Source organism: Rutidosis leptorrhynchoides, chromosome 3 (genome assembly GCF_046630445.1).
Source record: "Rutidosis leptorrhynchoides isolate AG116_Rl617_1_P2 chromosome 3, CSIRO_AGI_Rlap_v1, whole genome shotgun sequence".
NCBI lineage: Eukaryota > Viridiplantae > Streptophyta > Magnoliopsida > Asterales > Asteraceae > Rutidosis > Rutidosis leptorrhynchoides.
The window spans coordinates 440,445,282-440,470,619 of NC_092335.1; the positions used below are offsets into that span (position 1 = coordinate 440,445,282).

The following is a 25,338-nucleotide window of genomic DNA, read 5'->3' on the forward strand; positions in this document are numbered from 1 at the left end:
ATCTTGTGGTTTATTAAATTATGGAAATGATTGTTTTATGATAAACCTATGAACTCACCAACCTTTTAGTTGACACTTGAAAGCATGTTTATTCTCAGGTATTAAAGAAATCTTTCGCTGTGCATTTGCTCATTTTAGAGATATTACTTGGAGTCATTCATGACATATTTCAAAAGACGTTGCATTCGAGTCGTTGAGTTCATCAAGATTATTATTAAGTCAATCATAGTTGGATATATTATGAAGTGGTACGCATGCCGTCAACTTTCGGTGTAAAGAAAGTTTGTCTTTTAAAAATGAATGCAATGTTTGTAAAATGTATCATATAGAGGTCAAGTACCTCGCGATGTAACCAAATGTAATGTATTCGTCCAGATGGATTAGGACGGGTCATTAGAGGACTTGGTTCGTTTTGCTAATTTCCTAGGGATATATGATGCTCCCCTAATACGAGCTGTCATTTTTCACAATGGTTTAGAAAAACCTGGTGGTTTAGAGGTTCCCGGGTTATTGTTACATTTTAGGAAATACGGACGTTGCCGATACATATAAAGTTCATCGGGGTTGGAATCAGGTTTCTCTATTTTTATACCTTTTCCCTTATTATTTTCTTTTGCTTTATTAAATTGGGTCGAGGTAATTTCTATAACATCATCGGAATCCTCATCGGGATCCGATTCATCGAAAAATTTGTAATCTTCCCAATATTTTGCTTCCTCGGCAGAAACACCATTGACCATTATTGACTTTGGTGCGTTGGTTGAGGATTTTCTTTTATTTAACCGATTTACTGTAGGTATCAATATTTCTTCCTCCGGAACCTCTTCTTCCTCCGGTTCTTCCTCTTCCAGTTCCTCTTCTTCCGGTTCCTCCTCTTCCGGTTCCACTTCTTCCGGTTCCTCTTCTTCCGGTTCCTCTTTGGGAATTTGTGAATCTTCCCAAAGTGTATTCGACTCTTCATTATTATTAGGTGAATCGATGGGATTTATACTAGAGGTAGACATCTATCACACAATATCAAACACATTAAGAGGTTAATATATCACATAATATTTACATGTTAATAATATATAGTTTCCAACAAAAAAAATTAAGCAATCGTTTTTGAAGAAAAACACAGTCGAAAGTCTAGACTCACTAATGCATCCTAACAAACACGGTAAGACACACTAATGTAAAAATTTTGGTTCTCTAAGACCAACGCTCTGATATCAACTGAAATGTCCCGTTCATATTGATTTTAAACGTTCCATATTAATTGATTTCGTTGCGAGGTTTTGACCTCTATATGAGACGTTTTTCAAAGACTGCATTCGTTTTTAAAACAAACCATAACCTTTATTTTATCGACAAGGTTAACAAGACACCACTTAGATTATCCAGAAATGATAATCTAACAAATATCACACTTACACACTACCAATACATATTGGTTTACAAATATTAATATGTTACAACAAAATAAATCTCGAATGCAGTTTTAAACAATATAATACAAGCATGCTGACACCAAATCTTGTCCATATAATAGCATGCAACAGCGAAAGCTCTTAATAATCACCTGAGAATAAACATGCTTTAAACGTCAACAAAAATGTTGGTGAGTTATAGGTTTAACCTATATTTATCAAATCGTAATAATAGACCACAAGATTTCATATTTCAATATACATCCCATACATAGAGATAAAAATCATTCATATGGTGAACACCTGGTAACCGACCTTAACAAGATGCATATAGAATATCCCCTATCATTCCGGGACTCCCTTCGAACATGATGAATTCGAAGTACTAAAGCATCCGGTACTTTGGATGGGGCTCGTTGGGCCCAATAGATCTATCTTTAGGATTTGCGTCAATTAAGGTGTCTGTTCCCTAATTCTTAGATTACCAGACTAAAAAGGGGCATATTCGGTTTAATAATCCAGCCATAGAGTGTAGTTTCATTTACTTGTGTCTATTTTGTAAAACATTTATAAAACTGCATGTATTCTCATCCCAAAATATTAGATTTTAAAAGTGGGACTATAATTCACTTTCACAGATTTTTACTTCGTCGGGAAGTAAGACTTGGCCACTGGTCAATTCATGAACCTATAAAAAATATGTACATATATATCAAAGTATGTTCAAAATATATTTACAACATTTTTAATACGTTTTGCTGTTTTAAGTTTATTAAGTCAGCTGTCATCGTTAGTAACCTACAACTAGTTGTCCACAGTTAGATGTACAGAAAATAAAGCAATATATATTATCTTGAATCAATCCACGACCTCGTGTATACAAGCCTCAGGCTAGATCATAACTCAAAGTATATATAATATTTTGGAATCAACCTCAACCCTGTATAGCTAACTCCAATATTACTGCATATAGAGTGTCTATGGTTGTTCCGAAATATATATATAGCTGGGTCGATATGATATGTCAAAACATTGTATTCGTGTCTATGGTATCCCAAGATTACATAATATATTAGAATACATGTATAATACAATATGAGTTAGCTAGGATATGATTAATATAGATTTGTTACCAATTTTCACGTAGCTACAAGAAAAATAATTTTTGGATATAGTTTCATGTTCATAAGAAAAATAATTTTCCCAGAAGAACAACTTTTAAATCAAAGTTTATCATAGTTTTTAATAAACTAACCCAAAACAGCCCGCGGTGTTACTACGACGGCGTATATCCGGTTTTACGCTGTTTTTCGTGTTTCCAGGTTTTAAATCATTAAGTTAGCATATCATATAGATATAGAACATGTGTTTAGTTGATTTTAAAAGTCAAGTTAGAAGGATTAACTTTATTTGCGAACAAGTTTAGAATTAACTAAACTATGTTCTAGTGATTACAAGTTTAAATCTTCGAATAAGATAGTTTTATATGTATGAATCGAATGATGTTATGAACATCATTACTACCTTAATTTTAGTAGGTAAACCTACTGGAAATGAGAAAAATAGATCTAGCTTCAAAGGATCATTGGATGGCTTGAAAGTTCTTGAAGCAGAATCATGACACGAAAACAAGTTCAAGTAAGATTTCCACTCGAAATAAAATTGTTATAGTTATAGAAATTGAATCAAAGTTTGAATATGAGTATTACCTTGTATTATAAAGATATCTTACTGTAAATAAGAAATATTTATTGAGGTTGGATGATCACTTTATAAGATTGGAAGTAAGCTAGCAAACTTGGAAGTATTCTTGATTTTATGAAACTGGAACTTATAGAATTTATGAAGAACACTTAGAAATTAAAGATAGAACTTGAGAGAGATCAATTAGATGAAGAAAATTGAAGAATGAAAGTGTTTATAGGTGTTTTTGATCGTTGGTATATGGATTAGATATAAAGGATGTGTAATTTTGTTTACTTGTAAATAAGTCATGAATGATTACTAATATTTTTGTAATTTTATGAGATATTTCATGCTAGTTGCCAAATGATGGTTCCCACATGTGTTAGGTGACTCACAAGGGCTGCTAAGAGCTGATCATTGGAGTGTATATACCAATAGTAAATACATTTAGAAGCTAGGTATTGTACGAGTACGAATACGAGTGCATACGAGTAGAATTGTTGATGAAAATGAATGAGGATGTAATTGTAAGCATTTTTGTTAAGTAAAAGTACTTTGATAAGTGTCTTGAAGTCTTTCAAAAGTGTATGAATACATATTAAAACACTACATGTATATACATTTTAACTGAGTCGTTAAGTCATCGTTAGTCGTTACATGTAAGTGTTGTTTTGAAACCTTTAAATTAACGATCTTGTTAAATGTTGTTAACCCATTGTTTATTATATCTAAAGAGATGTTAAATTATTACATTATCATGATATTATGATGTATTAATATATCTTAATATGATATATATACAATTAAATGTCGTTACAACGATAATCGTTACATATATGCCTCGTTTCGAAATCCTTAAGTTAGTAGTCTTGTTTTTACATATGTAGTTCATTGTTAATATACTTAATGATATGTTTACTTATCATAATACCATGTTAACTATATATATATATATATATATATATATATATATATATATATATATATATATATATATATATATATATATCCATATATATGACATCATATAGTTTTTACAAGTTTTAACGTTCGTGAATCACCGGTCAACTTGGGTGGTCAATTGTCTATATGAAACCTATTTCAATTAATCAAGTCTTAACAAGTTTGATTGCTTAACATGTTGGAAACACTTAATCATGTAAATAACAATTTCATTTAATATATATAAACATGAAAAAGTTGGGGTCACTACATTAAGGTACTTAGCCGGCGGCTCACGCTTTTGACTTTTTACTCTTTTCTTCACTTTTTAACCTGTTTTATCACACTTTCTCAACAAACACATTAAAAGCACATTTTTTTACAAGAATTGTTAGTTTTTATCCAAAAAGGTGTTAAAACCATATTAAAATAACAAGATAGTGCACAGAAAGTATATATAAAATATGTATAATTCGAGCGTTAACAAAGGTGAATCATTCTTTCGTGATTTTTAAAAAGTAAAAACGTGAACAGTATTACGGGAGAGGACCGTTACACCCTTTGACCAATGAGAATAGAGCTTATAGTTGTGTCATTGGAAGATATGGTAATATGCATACAATTTATAGGAAAGCAAACATGACAGTTACTAGCTACATGCAAGTAAATGTGCCATTACAACTACTCACTATTGGAGAAGTTTGAAGCTCCAGCCGCTCGCGGAAACACCTCAGGTCCCGGCACGCCTTGGTGAAAACCCATATAAATCAAGGTCAAAGTTCCTGCCAGAAACATGCTGAAGCCACCAACGTCTCATCCACACCGCCAGCGAGACATCTGGAAACTGCTGGAGTTTTAGACGCCTTCACGATGATCCTTGATTTCTCGCACCTCGCCGTCGACCCAGAATTCACCGACGCTGACGAGCGTCAAACATTAATCGAGTCAATCCTATGGGACATTTTTCACCACCAGCCAACTACCTTCTGCCGCTAGCCAAAGTGATGACTAAAGACCTAGGCTGCCGGTGGGAATACATCCGCCACCGATGAGAATTTTCCTGTAAATACAAGGCTCCAATTTCAAGTTTAGTGTACATTATTTTACTTTTCTCTCTAGAGGGACTATGCTATTTTAGTATCTCTATTTATTTTACTTCAATTTACATTTCAAAGTTTAGTTTTAAGATTTTAGTCTTTATTATACAAATAACCACAAGTCTTACAAAGACGATAGATATTCCCACAAAGAAGAAGTTCTTAACAACTCAACAAAACCATGAGCCTTATTAAAGACAAATCAACTTCCAAAAGAAGAAGTGTTCAACTACTCGACTACGCAACAACACAACACCAAAGATTATGAGAACTTTCGACAAAGAAGTTCTTCATATCTTTCAATACCTCATGATCAAAAAATTGAAGAAATAGAGATCTCCACAAGAAGAAAGTCTTTACTATTCAATTCATGAGTTATCTGAACCTCACACACCGGAGTTTCTCAATCTCAGAATCCAATCCACAAACCAAAGCAACAATTCAAGACTACAACAAGTCATCTACCAAGCAAGGTTGGAAAAAACGCGAGACAAGGTCGAGATGGTAGAGACCTTAAAAGGTCGAGACGGGCGTTGACTGATGTTAAATTTAAAATAAAAACATACACACACACATATTTTAAAGCCAAAAAACTTCCCTTAACCAGTTTGTATCTATAAACGCTATTAGCGCTAATATAATATAAAAAAAGTAGCACTAAGTTACGTTAATTTTGATCAATTTGAATGACTTTTGACCAATTTTGAAAGGACCCGTTCATATACATTATAAACGATTCACAATAGTTGATTACATCGCGAGGTATTTGACCTCAATATGATACGTTTTACAAACATTGCATTCGTTTTTAAAAGACAAACTTTCTTTACATCAAAAATTGACGGCATGCATACCATTTCATATTACATCCAACTATAATTGACTTAATATTAATCTTGATAAACTCAACAACTCGAATGCAACGTCTTTCAAAGTATGTCATGAATGACTCCAGGTAATATCCTTAAAATGAGCTAATGCACAGCGGAAGATTTCTTTAATACCTGAGAATAAACATGCTTTAAAGTGTCAACCAAAAGGTTGGTGAGTTCATTAGTTTATCATAATCAATCATTTTTGTAATAGTAATAGACCACAAGATTTCAGTTTCCATAAATATCCGTACACTCGCAAGTGTTTAAAAGTATTCTATAAGTTGTAGGCACCCGGTAACAAGCCTTAACGTTCATGTTTTACCCTCTGAAGTACACCAGATCAGGTGTGTTTAAAATAACCTCGAAGTACTAAAGCATCCCATAGTCAGGATGGGGTTTGTCAGGCCCAATAGATCTATCTTTAGGATTCGCGCCTACCGTACATAGACAAGTAGTTTAATGTTAGCAAGCTAAGGGTATATTTCTGGTTTAAACCCACATAGAATTAGTTTTAGTACTTGTGCCTACTTCGTAACACATTTATAAAACAGCGCATGTATTCTCAGCCCAAAAATATATATTGCAAAAGCAATTAAAAAGGGAGCAAATGAAACTCACAATAATGTATTTCGTAGCAATTATGTATATGACGGCACTGAAAATGATAAACGTTAGGTTGACCTCATGAGCAATACCCTTGATCAATACCCATAACCTCCATAGCTATAACCCATAATTTCCTTAGCTCTATCCCGTTTGAAAACTTATTTTGAAATCGTCCGAGTATAACTCTGTCGTAGTATTTTATGTATACTAATAATATCTTGAAATAATACAAAAAAAATATATGTATGTAATTCGATTGAGAGAGTTTAGAGAAATATATTTTCAAGTTTCTATGAAATAATGAAACCTATTGAATTCTATTTATAATAGATTTTTGAATTATTAAAGTGAATTATTAAAGTATGAATTATTAAAGTGAATTATTTAAGTATGAATTATTAAAGTGAATTATTAAAGTATGAATTATTAAAGTGAATTATTAAAGTATGAATTATTAAAGTTAAAGTAAAATAAAAGGAAAGTAAAGGTAAAGTTAATGTATAGTAAAAGTATAAAACTATATACGTATAATACGCGTATAAATATATATAATATTAATTTAAATCGTTATATATATTTAATAAAATAAAATATAAATATCGTTATCTTTATCATACTGGTTAAGTAATGAGTTGTCAAAAGTGGTTCTAGATATTTATAAAAGATATATACGTTTTAATAATAAAGTTCTTTTTAAACTGAAAACGTTTTTTGTACTTTTGAAACAAAATCAAATAAATATGATAATTTTGTTTTCCAAAACTAAATATATTTAAGAATCATTTTGTTAAAAGGTTAAAATAATGGAAATCGTTATACCACAAAATATTTTAGAAAAGTAGAATTATATATATTCATAATAGGTTTCAAGTTTTTAAATTACAGTCTGTTGGTGAAGCATGGGATAAAGTCCAAAGGTTAAATAAACGTATGAAATCATCTTAATAAAAAATGTATAGTTACTTAACTTGTCGATATCCAACATCTAAGTTATTTACACTCCACGTTCTTATTTTCATATTAAATAAAATGAAAGTTAACATAGTTATCTTATCAAGGTCACGAGGAAAATATTATAAAACATGCCTTGGAAATTAAACAGGAATTTCCACTAACCCTTGTCTAGTTCCCGTTAATTGACACATTTGTTCTTATTTAAAAATCACTTTACCATTTTCTGAATGTTGTCAAAAAGAATAGATTTCTTAAATCACAGTGGTCCTCATAACATAGGCCCGTAATCATATCATAATGTATCTGATAATTCAATCATTTGATATTATCTCTTAATTCTGTCGATAAATATATCGAAACAAATATGTTCATGTAAAGTATCATATATCTAATACTTTGTTAATGTTTTTAGTTAATATTATATATTATATATACATATCTATATACTCATAATTGTTCGTGAATCGTCGAACACGGTCAAAGGGTAATTGATTACATGAATGTAGTTCCAAACTTTTTGAGATTCAACATTACAAATTCTGCTTATCGTGTCGGAAACATATAAAGGTTAAGTTTAAATTTGGTCGGAAATTTCCGGGTCGTCACAGTACCTACCCGTTAAAGAAATTTTGTCTCGAAATTTGATCGAGGTTGTCATGGCTAACAATAAGAATGTTATTATGACGAATATAAGTTGATTCATAGGGTTTTATCATGATTGAGAAATATGGATAAAATAATTCGATTACTCGAAACATATGAGTGAAGCTATCGTAAAAGAGTGAAATGAGAAAATAGGGATTCGTCTTATCTTTTGACGTCATCACGGTTGATCTCTGAATTAAAGAAAATCTTTGTAATCTATATAGGATTTGATTCTTCGGTGATTAAGGAAATTATGATCCTCTTCGATTCAATGCGATGATTCATCTCGATTTTTCTGTCGGATATTTCACTATAAATCCACCTCCTTCGTTTCCTTTTAATTCACACCTTCTATTCTTTCTCCCTCAATTCTTACTTTAAAATTATTCGTCAATATGCTTCATCTAGTGCTGATTCTCGATATACTCCTCACTTTCATATCTGTCGTTCTTCTTTTTCATCTACCTCCGGAAGAATCTATTTACTTCTACTATACTCTTGGTTTTATAGTGTTTTTAGTTCTCCCGTGTCTTTATATTGCTATATGCATCGATATATACGGTTTATAGTTTTTGGGTTGTTGTTGGGTTTTATATCTTCCCTTATATTTCGATGTCCCTGCTTTTGTCTTCTATAATCATTGTCATCCCCAATTAATGCTCTTTTTTATTTGCTGTGATTTATACCCCAATTTTTATTTCATAGTTTTGTCCTTTCGTTTTTTCTTCTTGCGATTAAGCACCGCTTGTAATGGTCCAGAATTCGCATATATGAATTTCGGAATGAACATTGTTAATGTTCTAAGAAGGAAATTGTAATGACACGATCTTGACTTGTCAAATTACTAGAATACCTCGGAAAATGCCGAATCATTAAGAAATATTTTCTTGATATTTTAGAGGTTAAAGAGAATACAAGAGTCGTGTAACATAGCACATGATGACGTTATGATCTGTGAATCATCACGTTCCATTTAGAAACTCAGCATGACTTACTGTAATATAATCACGTTGATCAAGTGTCATTATATTATACTAGTTCATGCTTCAGTTCCCAACACTACTTCAAAAATATTCCTATTTTAAATTCGAAAGTTTCAGAATTTAGAAATTAAAATAGTTTCTTTTATGATGTAATACAGACAGCACGAAGAGGTAAATGATTTCAGATAAGAATAATTATGGAAATATCTTCAGAAATATGGAGGATATTTATAATGAAAGATACGATGATATCTTAAAATTTCTAATATCAGAGAATGATGAAGAATATTGTCCGTAAGGGTTTAGAGTCAGGAGCAAGGTATTCGATAATGACTTCAGCAGACACGGAATCATTTGGATTCTTTGAAGGTAGATTTCATCCTTGTGATTTATCCACAGCCTTCTTCATGGTTTGCTCAATCCGTATTTTTCAGTACCAAATCTTCTCTTTTTCTGAGCTTTGCCAACACACTACTCTTTATCATCAAAATTTTTACTGTTAAGGTCGTTTATAGTTTTTACTGCTTCATCAGTATTTCGAGAACTAGTTCGCAGTTTAGGGTGTTTTTCAGAAACTTCACATTCAAAGTATATAAGTCCAGAAGATAGACACATATAATTGTTGATGTAGACATGCTGCGAGATTTCAAAATACTGATTGCTAATTTCCGATGATTCGTATGGCAATTCTCGTTACAAGATGCAGATGAGTAAATGATGGGGTTTTGATAAATATAAAGATTTTTCGGAAAATCAAAGATCAATGAAGTTGTTAATAAGTTTACTGCAAATGTGGCGAGATATGAAAGGTTCCCCGGTAATAATGATGAAGGGGTAATCATTATAATAAGGCTTATTCGATTGAACAATTGAAGTTGGTTTGCTGGAGCTGTGACAAAAGCGCCTATTTTTAGAAGGGATTGAAAAGTTATTTTAGATAGTAAATGTCAAAAGGTCTGACATGGATACATGTTAAATTATGACTTTAGTTTCAAGAGTTTTTCAGGTACGTAACTGTGGATAACATGTGGTTGGATCATCATCTCGATTGTTCATTATTTGAAGCGTCTTCAGGTATTTCGAAGGGTTTGAACACAGATTATAATCGTTAATATACATACGATGTTCTAACACAGTTTTGAAGTTAAAGTATAGCTTTGAAAGATGTAAGAATCTAAGAGTGATGATACCGGTTATAACTTGAATTGAATTCGGCGATTTCAAAATCAGAATATGTAATTAGATTTTTGAATGAGTATGGTTGTTTTGATTTCTATAAAAGAATGTATATTGTTGTGAAAGTAGGGAGTATAATGGATGATCTGCTGAATCAGATTCAAAGAATGTAACATATTAATTGTGAATTTATATATCTCTCGGGTATTACCTACCCGTTAAAAAAATGTCACAATTAATATTTTGTACAAAAGAATTTTATTACAGTCTTTATGGAAATATATGTGTATATTTCTTCAGATGTAATATAGATTTAATGAGTTAATATTAAATTAAACTCACTTGATTTATGGTTAAGGCTATGATAGATAATTTATAAACTTTAGAAATTACATAATCGTCGTAGAATGTTTTCCCAATGAAGTTATGAATCAATACTTCATCGTTGTGGTATTCCTTAGTATCTATAGGGCGTATGACGTCGATGCTCATGGGACAGATTGTGAAGTTGAGGTTTGCGATGCGGTTGTTGTTGGTGGTGGTAATGGTACTGTTGATGTTGTTGATGGTGGTACTTGTTATGTTGCTGCTGCTGCTGCTGGTGTTTGTAACCTTTGCACCATATTCTCCAAAGCCACTACCCGAGCGCGAAGCTCGTTGACTTCTTCTATTACACCTGGGTGATTGTTGGTTCGGACGAGCGGATAAATAAGATCTAGAATTTGGTGTAGTATATAATCATGACGAGATACTCTGGAAATGAGAGAAAATGGTGTTTCGAACAGGTTCGCCGGTAAGTGCTTCAGGTTCATTGCCAAGAGGGCAATGTGGTGGATGGAAAGGATCGCCTTCTTCTTGTCTCCAATGATTAAGGAGGCTACGAACCCATCCCCAATTCATCCAGAATAGATGATGGCTGATTGGTTGATCCATTCCAGTCACACTACTTTCGGAGCTTGAGTGGGATTCCATTTCGGAATTCGAGGAACTTGAACTGATGACGAATTCCATTTCGGACGATTTGATAAAGGATTTTCCGATACGAAATGATTTTCCGGCTATCGGGTGGTATTCTAACTACATAGAATATCTATATATATAGATCAAAAGATTTCATAGATTATGGAGGAATTTACGGAATATGTCAGGTAAAGTTTACGGTAATAGATACGATAAGATATGATTTAGCAGATACGCTAAGATATGAATTTTGTCTATACACTATTTATGCAATCAATGCAGCAAGACGTGTCTAGACTAAGAATGATAAGCAGATAATTTTCTAAGGATGGTAAGTAGATGATTTCCGACTAAAAATGATAAACAAAACTTTTGACATGCAGACACGGTCGAAGTCCAGACTCACTAATGCATCTTAACAACTATCAGTTAGACACACTAATGCAAGACCTGGTTCGCTAAGACCACCGCTCTGATACCAACTGAAAGGACCCGTTCATATACATTATAAACGATTCACAATAGTTGATTACATCGCGAGGTATTTGACCTCAATATGATACGTTTTACAAACATTGCATTCGTTTTTAAAAGACAAACTTTCTTTACATCAAAAATTAACGGCATGCATACCATTTCATATTACATCCAACTATAATTGACTTAATATTAATCTTGATAAACTCAACGACTCGAATGCAACGTCTTTCAAAGTATGTCATGAATGACTCCAGGTAATATCCTTAAAATGAGCTAATGCACAGCGGAAGATTTCTTTAATACCTGAGAATAAACATGCTTTAAAGTGTCAACCAAAAAGTTGGTGAGTTCATTAGTTTATCATAATCAATCATTTCTGTAATAGTAATAGACCACAAGATTTCAGTTTCCATAAATATCCGTACACTCGCAAGTGTTTAAAAGTATTTTATAAGTTGTAGGCACCCGGTAACAAGCCTTAACGTTCATGTTTTACCCTCTGAAGTACACCAGATCAGGTGTGTTTATAATAACCTCGAAGTACTAAAGCATCCCATAGTCAGGATGGGGTTTGTCAGGCCCAATAGATCTATCTTTAGGATTCGCGCCTACCGTACATAGACAAGTAGTTTAATGTTACCAAGCTAAGGGTATATTTCTGGTTTAAACCCACATAGAATTAGTTTTAGTACTTGTGCCTACTTCGTAACACATTTATAAAACAGTGCATGTATTCTCAGCCCAAAAATATATATTGCAAAAGCAATTAAAAAGGGAGCAAATGAAACTCACAATACTGTATTTCGTAGCAATTATGTATATGACGGCACTGAAAATGATAAACGTTAGGTTGACCTCACGAGCAATACCCTTGATCAATACCCATAACCTCCATAGCTATAACCCATAATTTCCTTAGCTCTATCCCGTTTGAAAACTTATTTTGAAATCGTCCGAGTATAACTCCGTCGTAGTATTTTATGTATACTAATAATATCTTGAAATAATACAAAAAAAATATATGTATGTAATTCGATTGAGAGAGTTTAGAGAAATATATTTTCAAGTTTCTATGAAATAATGAAACCTATTGAATTCTATTTATAATAGATTTTTGAATTATTAAAGTGAATTATTAAAGTATGAATTATTAAAGTGAATTATTAAAGCATGAATTATTAAAGTGAATTATTAAAGTATGAATTATTAAAGTATGAATTATTAAAGTTAAAGTAAAATAAAAGTAAAGTAAAGGTAAAGTTAATGTATAGTAAAAGTATAAAACTATATACGTATAATACGCGTATAAATATATATAATATTAATTTAAATCGTTATATATATTTAATAAAATAAAATATAAATATCGTTATCTTTATCATACTGGTTAAGTAATGAGTTGTCAAAAGTGGTTCTAGATATTTATAAAAGATATATACGTTTTAATAATAAAGTTCTTTTTAAACTGAAAACGTTTTTTGTACTTTTGAAACAAAATCAAATAAATATGATAATTTTGTTTTCCAAAACTAAATATATTTAAGAATCATTTTGTTAAAAGGTTAAAATAATGGAAATCGTTATACCACAAAACATTTTAGAAAAGTAGAATTATATATATTCATAATAGGTTTCAAGTTTTTAAATTACAGTCTGTTGGTGAAGCATGAGATAAAGTCCAAAGGTTAAATAAACGTATGAAATCATCTTAATGAAAAATGTCGAGTTACTTAACTTGTCGATATCCAACATCTAAGTTATTTACACTCCACGTTCTTATTTTCATATTAAATAAAATGAAAGTTAACATAGTTATCTTATCAAGGTCACAAGGAAAATATTATAAAACATGCCTTGGAAATTAAACAGGAATTTCCACTAACCCTTGTCTAGTTCCCGTTAATTGACACATTTGTTCTTATTTATAAATCACTTTGCCATTTTCCGGATGTTGTCAAAAAGAATAGATTTCTTAAATCACAGTGGTCCTCATAACATAGGCCCGTAATCATATCATAATGTATCTGATAATTCAATCATTTGATATTATCTCTTAATTCTGTCGATAAATATATCGAAACAAATACGTTCATGTAAAGTATCATATATCTAATACTTTGTTAATGTTTTTAGTTAATATTATATATTATATATACATATCTATATACTCATAATTGTTCGTGAATCGTCGAACACGGTCAAAGAGTAATTGATTACATGAATGTAGTTCCAAACTTTTTGAGATTCAACATTACAAATTCTGCTTATCGTGTCGGAAACATATAAAGGTTAAGTTTAAATTTGGTCGGAAATTTCCGGGTCGTCACAAATTTTAACAGAATTTTTAACTTTTGAACGGCGCTAACCCGATATTTTTCTCTTTTGACCTGACATTTGACCGTTGGCTTACTTATTAGCGAGACGAGCTAGTCACCAAAACTGAGTTCCAGCAAGCGTCGATTTATTGGCGTCTTGACTGCCGTTTAGAGCCTAATTTGAATTCCAGACACGATTTAAAACCCATGAAAATTTGATTCTACATTTTCATGGCCTCTCAATTTTATTTTTATTTTAAATTTTATATTACATTTTTTTTAATAAAAAATTTCCTAATTATTGGCCGGAGGTCCATTCGGAAGCAATATCTTTATCCGTCCAATAGAGAGAGGGATGACTTTCTCTACTTTTGAGAGTGTTTTCACTCCGGGTGGAGAAATGACTTGTTTTTATTCTCGGATAGGCAAATGATTATCTACATCTCACCTTCCCCATACACTACTCATGTGGTATTGAGTTTTATTGTTGTTGTTGAGCTAGTCACCAAAACGCCGCAACGGTCGTCGCAACGGAAACCATTTGCAACCATGCTACCAAATCTCCTCTCGAAGAACAAATATAAGATATTATCAACGCACAAATCATATCAAACGAGGAGAATGTTATGTGATAATTAATCTATAAGTTTTGTACTATAAATGATCTATAAAACCCCTATGAAATGTCCAAAATGCTCCTTATGATACATTTGTAAAAAAGAAGTGGAGTGTTACATTATTTCAATCAACAATAATGCTATTTGTTCGGTTGCTTCTTATTTGGTTGGTCAATCAACAATAATGTAACACCGTTTTATAAATCGTTATTTTATTATTTTATTTATTTCAAACTGTGTAATTGAGTTCAGTAGTTAAGTTTATTCTTATGGCTTTTTTTTATAAAATTATAATTATATAATTGTAAATTGTAGTTGTGTGTTTTAATAAAGTACCTTTTTTTTTTTTATTTTTTTTTTTTTTGGGAAAATAGGGGGAATTATTTTTTTTTCGTTTTTTTGAATATTTTTTTTTCAAACATAATCACATGATAATATAAATATTTTAAAAAAAATTTGTGATGATAACATGAAAATATGAACATGCATCGTATATAATGTTTTAATTAAAGTTTGTTTTTCAAGGGTTTAGAAATTAGGGTTTATAAAATAGGGTTTAGAAATTAGGGTTTAGAAACTGGGGTTTAGGGTTTGAAAATTAGGGTTTAGTGTTTGAAAATTAGGGTTAGATTGTCTCCTATAGTTGTAAGAAGCAACCGCTCTTTGTCGGAGATGACCCTAAAGAGCGATTGATACCACTCTCTGGACAAACCTCCCTCGTCATCTTCAAATTTCACGTCTAAAGGTCCTTTCTGTTAGACAATGAAAACCTCGTGAGGATTACTTTATTATTGATAACTATATATAGAGATTACATGGATACCTAGAAATTCTAAACCCACAAACTGGCCGGGCTTAATCATAATCTATACTCTAATACTCCCTCGCAGTCCGAACGGTGAAATCGCGAAAGTTCGGACTGGAAACAATAGATTAATATAAAAATACAAATAAAACATATTTTTTTTCCATTTGTGGCACCAAATAGATTGATATCCGCTAATATCGTTGCGTCTTGCTTGACTGCGTTTCCTTTCTCGTAACGTTTATTTTTACGTTGTGGCGTGCTTTGCCTAAGGATTGAGCGGGACTTGGGCAGGGAACTTTGTCGACGATAACAATCTTTATCAACGACACAAATAAGATTTTTGACTATATACTCTTTTTTACGAGATTTGGAACCTAGTCACGCTAGGCGGCTCAGCTCCATGCCGATTATTTAATTTTCTACGTTACGTTTTTTTTTCCAACGATGCTTTGATATATGTGATAAATAGAATTAAAAGGGATATTACTGGGCACATATGATGGCTTGTGATATGGTTGCGTAGCTTCATTAAGCGGTTGTGAACTTGTGATCAACATAAATAAAAAAAAAGTAAAAATAATAACATTGGGTAATGATTATCGACGGGTGTGATTATTCTTAAAGAAAACAAAAAGAAAAAAAGAAACGCACGGTAATGATTGTGGTGCATGCGTCGTCAAGGTATTTTATTCTAGATTGGTATGAAAACAAAGAACTATAGAGAATTAGGTTATGAGAAAAAGGAAGGTGGAGATTGTTTACGGGTGGTTTAGAGGAGGCACGAGACGGCCGACTAGGTCTCGGGATCAAACCCCTCTGATACCATGTAGAATAATGAAACCCGTCAAACACTTAATCCGTTTAACACTTCCAACTCCTCATTCGCTCACAATCGGACTTTGGTCTAACTTAATCTCTAACACTTCCAACTCCTCATTCGCTAGGCTGAGTAGTTGACTACATGAATGCTCTAGAACATTGTTCCTCTCAACAATTGTCATCATCTAGATCTGGATCATCCACTTGATGTCCGGTCCAAGACCGGAAAACAACACTTTGTCGGTAGATGTGGGTTCTTTGAGCATGAGAGAAAAGGAATCCTTTAACAATGAGAGGGACGTTGTCAAACAAAGTCGGAAAACAAACATCAGACTGCTGCTCCATCATCATCTTGTTGTAAAAGATAACTGTTTGATATGAACTTTTCACATACGAGAAAAAATGCCTCAATCAAGGGCAAGAGTATCTAAGTTGTTATAGAGAGCCATAAACGTGAAGCACCACAATTTTTATTGGCATTTAAACGTCGACAGAACAAAGCTAGAGCCGTGAGCCGAAGAGAGCAAGCCATGAGGCATTGACTCAGTCACAATTTTTATATAATTACTTAATTACTTAATACTACATTTAGACTCAAGAGTTGAACTTAATGATCGTATACTATCCTGCGATAGCTTGTCATCAAGATCGAGGTTGACATCATGTACTACGAATGAGCTAGGTGTCAAGGTTCTTAAAAAGGCATCATCGGCCATTGACCGCAAACTCAAATCTAACGTTTGTGTTCTTTTTAATTCGTTGAGTTCAAGGTTAGCGGACTCCCTCACGCCCATAACTAAACGAGAAAGCTCTTGTATGAAGCACGATTTATGTGATTCAACGATGGACGACAACATCTCCATAACTTCTCCGGTAAGCAAATAAATATTATCTGACAGTAGCCTAGTGAACACATTAGTGAACACATCAATCAATCATGTGTTTAATAAACATTACCCCTGGCGCCCATTATGGCTGCATAAATTCTTTAGATCGTCTAGAGAATATTCACGAAGATGTCACGCATTTTGACATAACCAACAGCATTGTCTACAACCATTTGATTTAAAGCCATGACATGCGCCGCACACGCACAGTGAATATCGAGCTTGCCAAGGACATTACCATGTTGGTTAAATATGTCAAAGTGGGTTGGTTGTAAACGAGGTCAAAATGCGTGTACAAAGCGGTTGAGTTTGGCATGTGTGTGATCAACAGTTTGAATAATTTGGGGTGATATTCTCATTTGCTAATTATATAAGAGCGCCCGGAGTGGTTACTCGTCACCCCTCCGCCTCACACCCCGTCACCAATTTTGCCACTCCCCACATCCGTCGCCGAACCCCGTTCCGGTTGGGCCAGTCATGTAGGTGATGGAACATACTCCCAATTTATTTTATTTTTCTTTTCTTTTTCAATGAAATATTCTTATTAAATATAATAAAATATTATTTTAACACACTAACTGACATGTCTCCCACTCCCCATTTTTTCTGACTCAACAAGTCACGCCTGACATGCCAAGTGACCTGGGTCACCACTCCCAGTGCTCTAATATTAACGTCATCACCCGTATTTAACATATATAAGATAAAACTCTAATTGGACCTAAACAAAATCAAATTTAATATACTGCAGTACAAGATGAAACTAAAGTACCTGTTATAGATGGGCAAGACTACGATGAAAAAGCGACTGTTTCAGGAGCTTAAAAAATAATAATATAGGATTATGACCTCCCGGTCCAACAAAGATTCATCGTCCTTCCAGAACCTTATATTGTCCCTTATCATTCTTCTTATCTAGGTATTTGACGTTTAGTGACTTGAGAAAATCGGAGTAAATTAACCAATTAGCAATACCAGAATGATTCATAGCCAAGTGCTCCACACTTTTAAGGACCTAATGCAGTACAATTGGTCGGAGACCTGTAAATAAACATTTTTTAAATCAACAGTTTAAATATTAGTTAAGTTTCAAATGAAAATTGACCACAAGTTTGACTCTGTCACCAAGTACAACTTGGCCACTAAGTTGGACTTGAAGAGCAAGAAGAGCTTGGTGGTCAAGTTGTGTTTGGTGGCCAATTTGCATATGAAACTTAACGAATGCTTGAGATGATTATATAAAAAATGTTTATTTATAGGTCTCTGCATTTGGGTGCTTAAAAGTTTGAAGTACTTGGTTAAGAACCATTCTGGTTTTCTAATTTGTTAATTTACTTCGATATTCACGAGTCACTAAACGTCAAATACCTTGATAAGAGAAAAGAGAAGGTTCTGGAAAGACGAGAATTCGGTGCTGAACCGGGGGGGGGGGGGGGGGGGATCATTCTCATATGTTATTATTTTATAAGCTCCTGAAACAGCCGCTTGCTTTTTCAGTGTAGCCTTGCCAATTTAGAACATGTATTTTAGTTTTATCGCATACCGCGGTATATTAAATTTGATTTTGTGTGGGTCCAATTTGGGTTCTATCTTATTTTGTTAAATGTGAGTGGTGATGTTAATACGATATAAATTAGCAAATGAGGAAATCACCTGAAGTTCATTTCCATTCAAACAGCTAGTCACATACACATGTCAAAGTTAATCGCTTTGCACTCCCATTTTGACCTAGTTTACAACTTACTCATTTTCACAAAAAATTTAACTGTCATGGTAAATGGTAATGTCATTGGTGGGCTTGATATTCATTATATATAAATATATATATATATATATATATATATATATATATATATATATATATATATATATATATATATATATATATATATATATATATATATATGGTGTAAGTCATCGGTTTAATTCAATTGGTTGTAGACAATGTTGTGGGGTGATGTCAAAATGCGTGACATCTTTGTGAATCTGTGTGATGCCCCGTCCAAAATTCAATGGTACGGATCATCAACAACATGTCCATTACACGGTATAACACTATATGAACAAAGTTTGCATTCATAAAAAGATAACGTTTTCCCAATGACAAAAGTTTTACAAGAGTAACATGCTTCTACGAATAGAAAGCATTTAAAAATAGTACGTGACACTCAAGTCATTACAAACCATGGTTCAAATTAAACATAAGTAGTGAATGCAAAATAGAATGTTCCATGCTTAGAAGACATCTCTAACAATGCAGTGGAAGTCTAACACAACAAGTCTATTACAGCGGAAGCAAATTCGTCTAAGCACCTGAGAAATAACATGCTTTAAAAAGTCAACACGAATGTTGGTGAGCTAACGAGATTTCGTATTCAAAACAGTATGAAAAGTATATACTTAACCGTGGGCACTTGGTAACTAACTTAACAAAGTAATATAAGTATCACCCCCTAAAAGTACACTTGGCGAGTGCGTTAAAACAGACGAAGTATTAAACACCCGTTGAATGCTAGCGCGACTAGCCCGAGTGGGGATGTTAAACCCTATGGATCCATATCTAAGATTCGCGTCCACCGGTTCATAAACCAATAGTTAAACGTTACCGAGCTAAAGGGAAAATTTTCGCCGTTATGTCACCCACACATATATAAAGTTAAAGTACTCGTGTCTAGTATGTAAAACATAAAAAACGCATGTATTCTCAGTCCCAAAAATAGTTAAAGTAAAAAGGGAGCTATAACTCACAGTGAATGTGCGGTAAAGTCGATATGAAAAAGTAAGCAAGTAGTAAGTCGGTCCAAAGGTCCTCAACCTAAGTAAAAGGTTATTAATTCAGTAAATCGTCCTAAAAAGTTTAAAAGTACGTAAGTTAAGTCTTAAGTATCATCATTATCATCATACGTAAAAGATAAAGTAAGTTTTCAAAATGAATAGAGGTCGAAACGAAAAGCTGAATTCGAACAGCCGCTACGACCTCTACACAAACTGAAATGACACACGGTCATTGGCAAAGGCTCCGTTTGTGAGTCCTCTTACCGCTGTTCGAAATTCAGATCCTAACTCGATGTCGTTTGGCCGTGGCGACGGTCAAAGCGCGAGTAGGTCAGAAATTTCAGCACGTCGTTACAAAGACGTAGTGAACTATAGAAGACTATAAATCCTAAACCGTACGTCGGATTTAGGCGAGTCTTAAATGAAAAGTCATCTACACATCCCGAACTTTCTGCAAATCAATTTTCCGTGATTTTCCAGAAGCTCCAGGAGTCAGATCAGACCCTGAAAAACAGAAACAAGTGCTCCGGTGGGTTTCTTGGTGTTTGATGATTATCACGGTTCTCATCCTTGATGTGTATAAGCCTCAAGTGTACAACTCTTTGATGTTTTAGCATCACTTTGACCAAGTTTTAACCATCGACACACAATGTCAAGACTAAGAAAGAAATACAACTCACTTAAAAGTTTTAGAAGGATGATGAACCAAAGTTACATCATGTTTTTAGTTTCGACACAAGTACAAGTTCTAATTGGAATTTAAAGCTACAAACTTGGATTCAAACCAAACAAGCAAGACCTTAAGTTATAGAAGTTAGATCTTAGCTAGATATTGAAGACCTTAGATTAGAAAGTCTAGATCTTGTGTTCTAGATGAAACCCTAAGTTATAGAATTTAGACTTTCAACTTTTACAAAACCTTAAGTTATAAAATTTAGATTTTTATAAAGTAAAATGAATGTAAGCTAATGAGCTTTTGTTTTAACAAGTTATATGACCATAAGTTACATAACTTAGATCAAACAAAATAATGAAACCCTAAGCTAGAAAGCTTGGATTCATTAACAATACTTATGAGATTTCAAGCTAGAAAGCTTGTATCTTTGTTTCATGAAAACACAAGTTACAAAATTAAAGTAAAACAAATTAAAGAAGATCGTAAGTTAATAAACTTGATCTTTTAACTAACTTTTTGTAGAAGCCTCAAGCTAGAAAGCTTGGATCTCTAATGTTCTTGAAGATCCTTAAAGCAAAAAGCTAGATCTTCAAGTTTCATGAAGATCATAAACACAAGTTTTGATCCTTTAACAAAAATAAAGAGATCTTAGGCTATAAAACTTAGATCTAACAAAGTAATGAAGATTCAAAGCTAAAAAGCTTGAATCCTTCTTGTTCTTGAAGATTTTCAATCAAGGTTTGAATCTACAAGATGTAACAAGATCAAAAAGCTAAAAAGCTTGATCTCTTGATGATGATGATGATGATGATTTCGTGATTAAGAAAGAAAAAGGGAGAAAGAAATTCAAGAAACTTACAAGTTCTTAAGCTTTTAATGTGAGAAAACTAGAGAGAAAGTGTGTGTGTGTTTTGAGAAAATGAGTGAAGTTTAAAAAAAATGAAGTGGTGGTGGTGGTGTATAAAGCCGACGGTTACCATGGGTGGGGATGGGGGGACCATTTTGCTTTGCATGGGTGGTGGTACAAAGGTGGTGCTTTCATGTTGGGATCACATGTAGCATGGTGTAGGAAATGGTACACAAAGCATGCTAGTATGTTGTCTTATATCTTCATGAGTTTTGTCCTACATCTTAATGGATCATAAGTCCATTAGAATGGGCTAACATAATAGTCCATTAGCTAGAGTAGGGTGGGCGTAAGTCCATTGAGGTAAAAAGTCCATTAAGACTAACTAGTGTGCATTAGTAAAACACTAAGCGTAATTAAGCAACCAACAAGCCAAATAATTGTCATTAAGAAATGACAATTAGGATTAAGTAGTCATAATATTCCAAATATGACAAAAGTTTAACATGTACCAAGTACGTATTGTAAATGTTCAAGAATAGAATAGAAATCTATACTTGAAAGATTAAGGTAGCAAGACTTTGTTGCTAAAGATTAAATTAGCAAGACTTTGATGCTAAAGATTAAAATAGCAAGACTTTGTTGCTAAGTAGATTAGAATACATAATAAAAGTGTAGAATAGAAATAATTTGAAGGTTGGTTATATTATTTGAAGATTTGTTATCTTTTACAACTCTTGATTACAACTCCTATTTATAGGCTACAAAAAAACTAACTTTCTTAACCTCTAAGAAAACTTAATAGGTAAGTATCACGAATATCGATAATTACTTAACAACTAAGGATACTAAAATATCTATGTATCCTTAATGGATAAGAATACTTAATGGATAAGAATCCTTAATGGATAAGAATACTTAATGGCTAAGTATTCTTAATGGATAAGAATCCTTAATGGATAAGAATACTTAATGGTTAAGTATCCTTAATGGATAAGAATACTTAAAGACTAAGAATACTTAATAGCTAAGAAAACTTAATAGCTAAGTTTTCTTAGTAACTAAGTTTACATAACATAAGACAAATGTCTAATAACAATCTTAGATACACTAACACTCCTCCTTAAGATTGTTGTTGGACATCATAAGTCGAGTCTTCAATTGATCTAGCTTCATTCCCGTGAGAGACTTTGTAAGCATATCTGCCAATTGATCATCGGAGGTGCAATATTTCAGTGTTGCACCGGATTCTCTGTTATAGCAATTGCAGATTTGTTATCACAATAGATGACTGTTGGACTTTCTTGAGTCAGATCCAAGTCGGGCAACAGTTTTCTTATCCAAACAGCATGATTCACAGCAGCCGCGATTGCAATATATTCTGCCTCTGCAGTAGATTGTGCGACAACGCTTTGCTTCTTTGAGTTCCAGCAAAATGCACCTGAACCAAGATTGAAAACATAACCAGAAGTACTCTTCATATCATCAACACTTCCAGCCCAATCACTATCAGAATATCCTTCAAGTTTCACATCTTTGTTTCTCTCGAACATAATACCCAGATCGAGAGAACCTTTTAAGTATCTTAAGACTCTCCTGGCAGCTCCCAAGTGAGAACTAGTTGGTGAAGTCATAAACCTTGATAAGAAACTAGCTGCATAAGCTAAATCGGGTCTTGAGATTGCCAAATATAATAGACTCCCGATAATACTTCTGTATAGAGTTGGATCAACTAGCTTATCTCCATCTTCTTTAGACAACTTGTAATTTAAAACAAGTGGTGATGTGACTGGTTTGCATGAAAACATGTTGAATCTCTTGAGCATGTCACTTGCATACTTTTTCTGAGAAATATAAACACCACTAGTTTGTTGATTAATTTTCATGCCAAGAAAATAATGCACGAGTCCCAAATCTGACATTTCAAATTCAGATTTCATTTGTTTCTTGAACTCCTCAACAAGTCTATCGTTGCTCCCAATCACAAGTAAATCATCAACATAAAGAGAGATAATCAGCACCTCTTGAGAATTTAATTGTTTCACATAAAGAGTTGACTCATTTGGACTCCTCCTGAAATTATGATTTATCAAATGAGCATCAATCTTAGAATACCAAGCCCTTGGTGCTTGCTTTAGACCATAAAGTGCCTTATATAGTCTGTATACTTTATCTTCTTGGCCGGCTACTTCAAAGCCTTGAGGTTGCTTTACATAAATCTCCTCCTCAAGTTCAGCATTCAAAAATGCAGATTTCACATCAAGATGATGAATTTTCAAATTGCGTTGAGCAGCTACAGCTAACAATAACTTGATCACATCATGACGAGCAACTGGAGCGAAAGTCTCTCTAAATTCCACACCGACAATTTGAGAATATCCTTTCGCTACCAACCTTGCTTTGTGTTTATGAACTGAACCATCAGGTTGAAACTTAGTTCTAAACACCCATTTGACACCTATTGCATTCTTACCCATTGGCAAATCAACAAGTCTCCATGTGTCATTTTTCTTGATCATTTCAAGTTCTACTTTCATGGCTTCATTCCATTCATCGTGTTTGGAAGCTTCAATATAGCTTTCGGGCTCCATAACAACGTGATTACAAAACTCGTAAACATCAGCAATTTTTCTGGTTCTCAAAACTTCGGTGTTAGTTGTGTCTTCGACATCAAATTCTGGATCATCATAATGAGCTTCTTTTTGGAGATTTGAAATAGAAGCTTCATGCCTTTTAACTTCTTTCATATTCCAATCCTGATAGGCTCCTTCATCAACAGTCACGTCTCTACTTTTGTAATCGACATGCGATGCCATGAACAAGTGTTTAGTTGCTTCCTGATTTTCTTCAGAGATATTTGCCAACTGAAGTTCCTTTGTTTGGCCCTGATTTTTCTTTGCTCTACAATATTTCTCAATATGTCCAAACTTTTTGCAAAAATTGCACTTAAAGTTTGGTTTATCTTTGAACCAACAATCAACATCTTGATGATTTGTATTTTGACAAACTTTACACGGAGGGAAAGTACCTTGGTAATTTCCTTTCTTGTACGTGTTTTGTCTTGAATTTTCAGCCTTGTTATTTTTGAAAGACACTTGAAAAGCACCTTCAACCTTTTCTTCAGATCTCATAGAGACCCTTTGTTCTTGTGCTTGAAGCTTGCTAGTTAGTTCAGAAACTGTAAGCATACTAACATCGCAAGATTCTTCTATTGCCGAAATTTTGGCTTCAAACCTTTGAGGAACACTTATCATTATTTTCTCCACCACTTTCCGGTCTGAAATCTTGTCACCATGAAGTCTAATTTGATTAACAACATCCATTATTCGCGATGAATAATCTTTTACGAGTTCATCATCGTTCATTTTCAACAATTCAAACTCTCGTCTGAGAGTCAATAATCTGACAGCTTTTACTCTATATAAACCTTCATAGGTATCTTGAATTTTATCCCACACAGCTTTTGGTGTGTCCAAGTCCATTATTGAGGTGAAAATTTGATCAGCAAGTCCTGAATGTAAACAGGTAAGTGCCTTATCTTTCTTCAGCAACTCTTCTTCATAATTTCTTAGTTGAGCAACAGTTGGGTTTGCTCTGAGTGCTGGAGGATCTTCATCAGTCTCTACAACCTTCCATAAACCTTGAGACTTCAAATATGTCTTCATCTTTACTGCCCAAATATGATAGTGCAATCCATTAAATGTTGGAATTGCTGGAGCAGTTGAACTAGATGCCATGTCTAGTCTAAAATTTCTTTATCGTGAATAAAACAGTCCCTTAA

At 33.2% G+C, this 25,338-nt stretch overlaps 1 pseudogene; it reads right to left on the bottom strand.

Annotated features, from left to right (window-relative positions):
* Positions 1 to 25,294, bottom strand: part of LOC139901512 (uncharacterized) — a 115,246-nt pseudogene extending 89,952 nt beyond the window's left edge.
* Between the last annotated feature and the right edge of the window lie 44 nt (positions 25,295 to 25,338).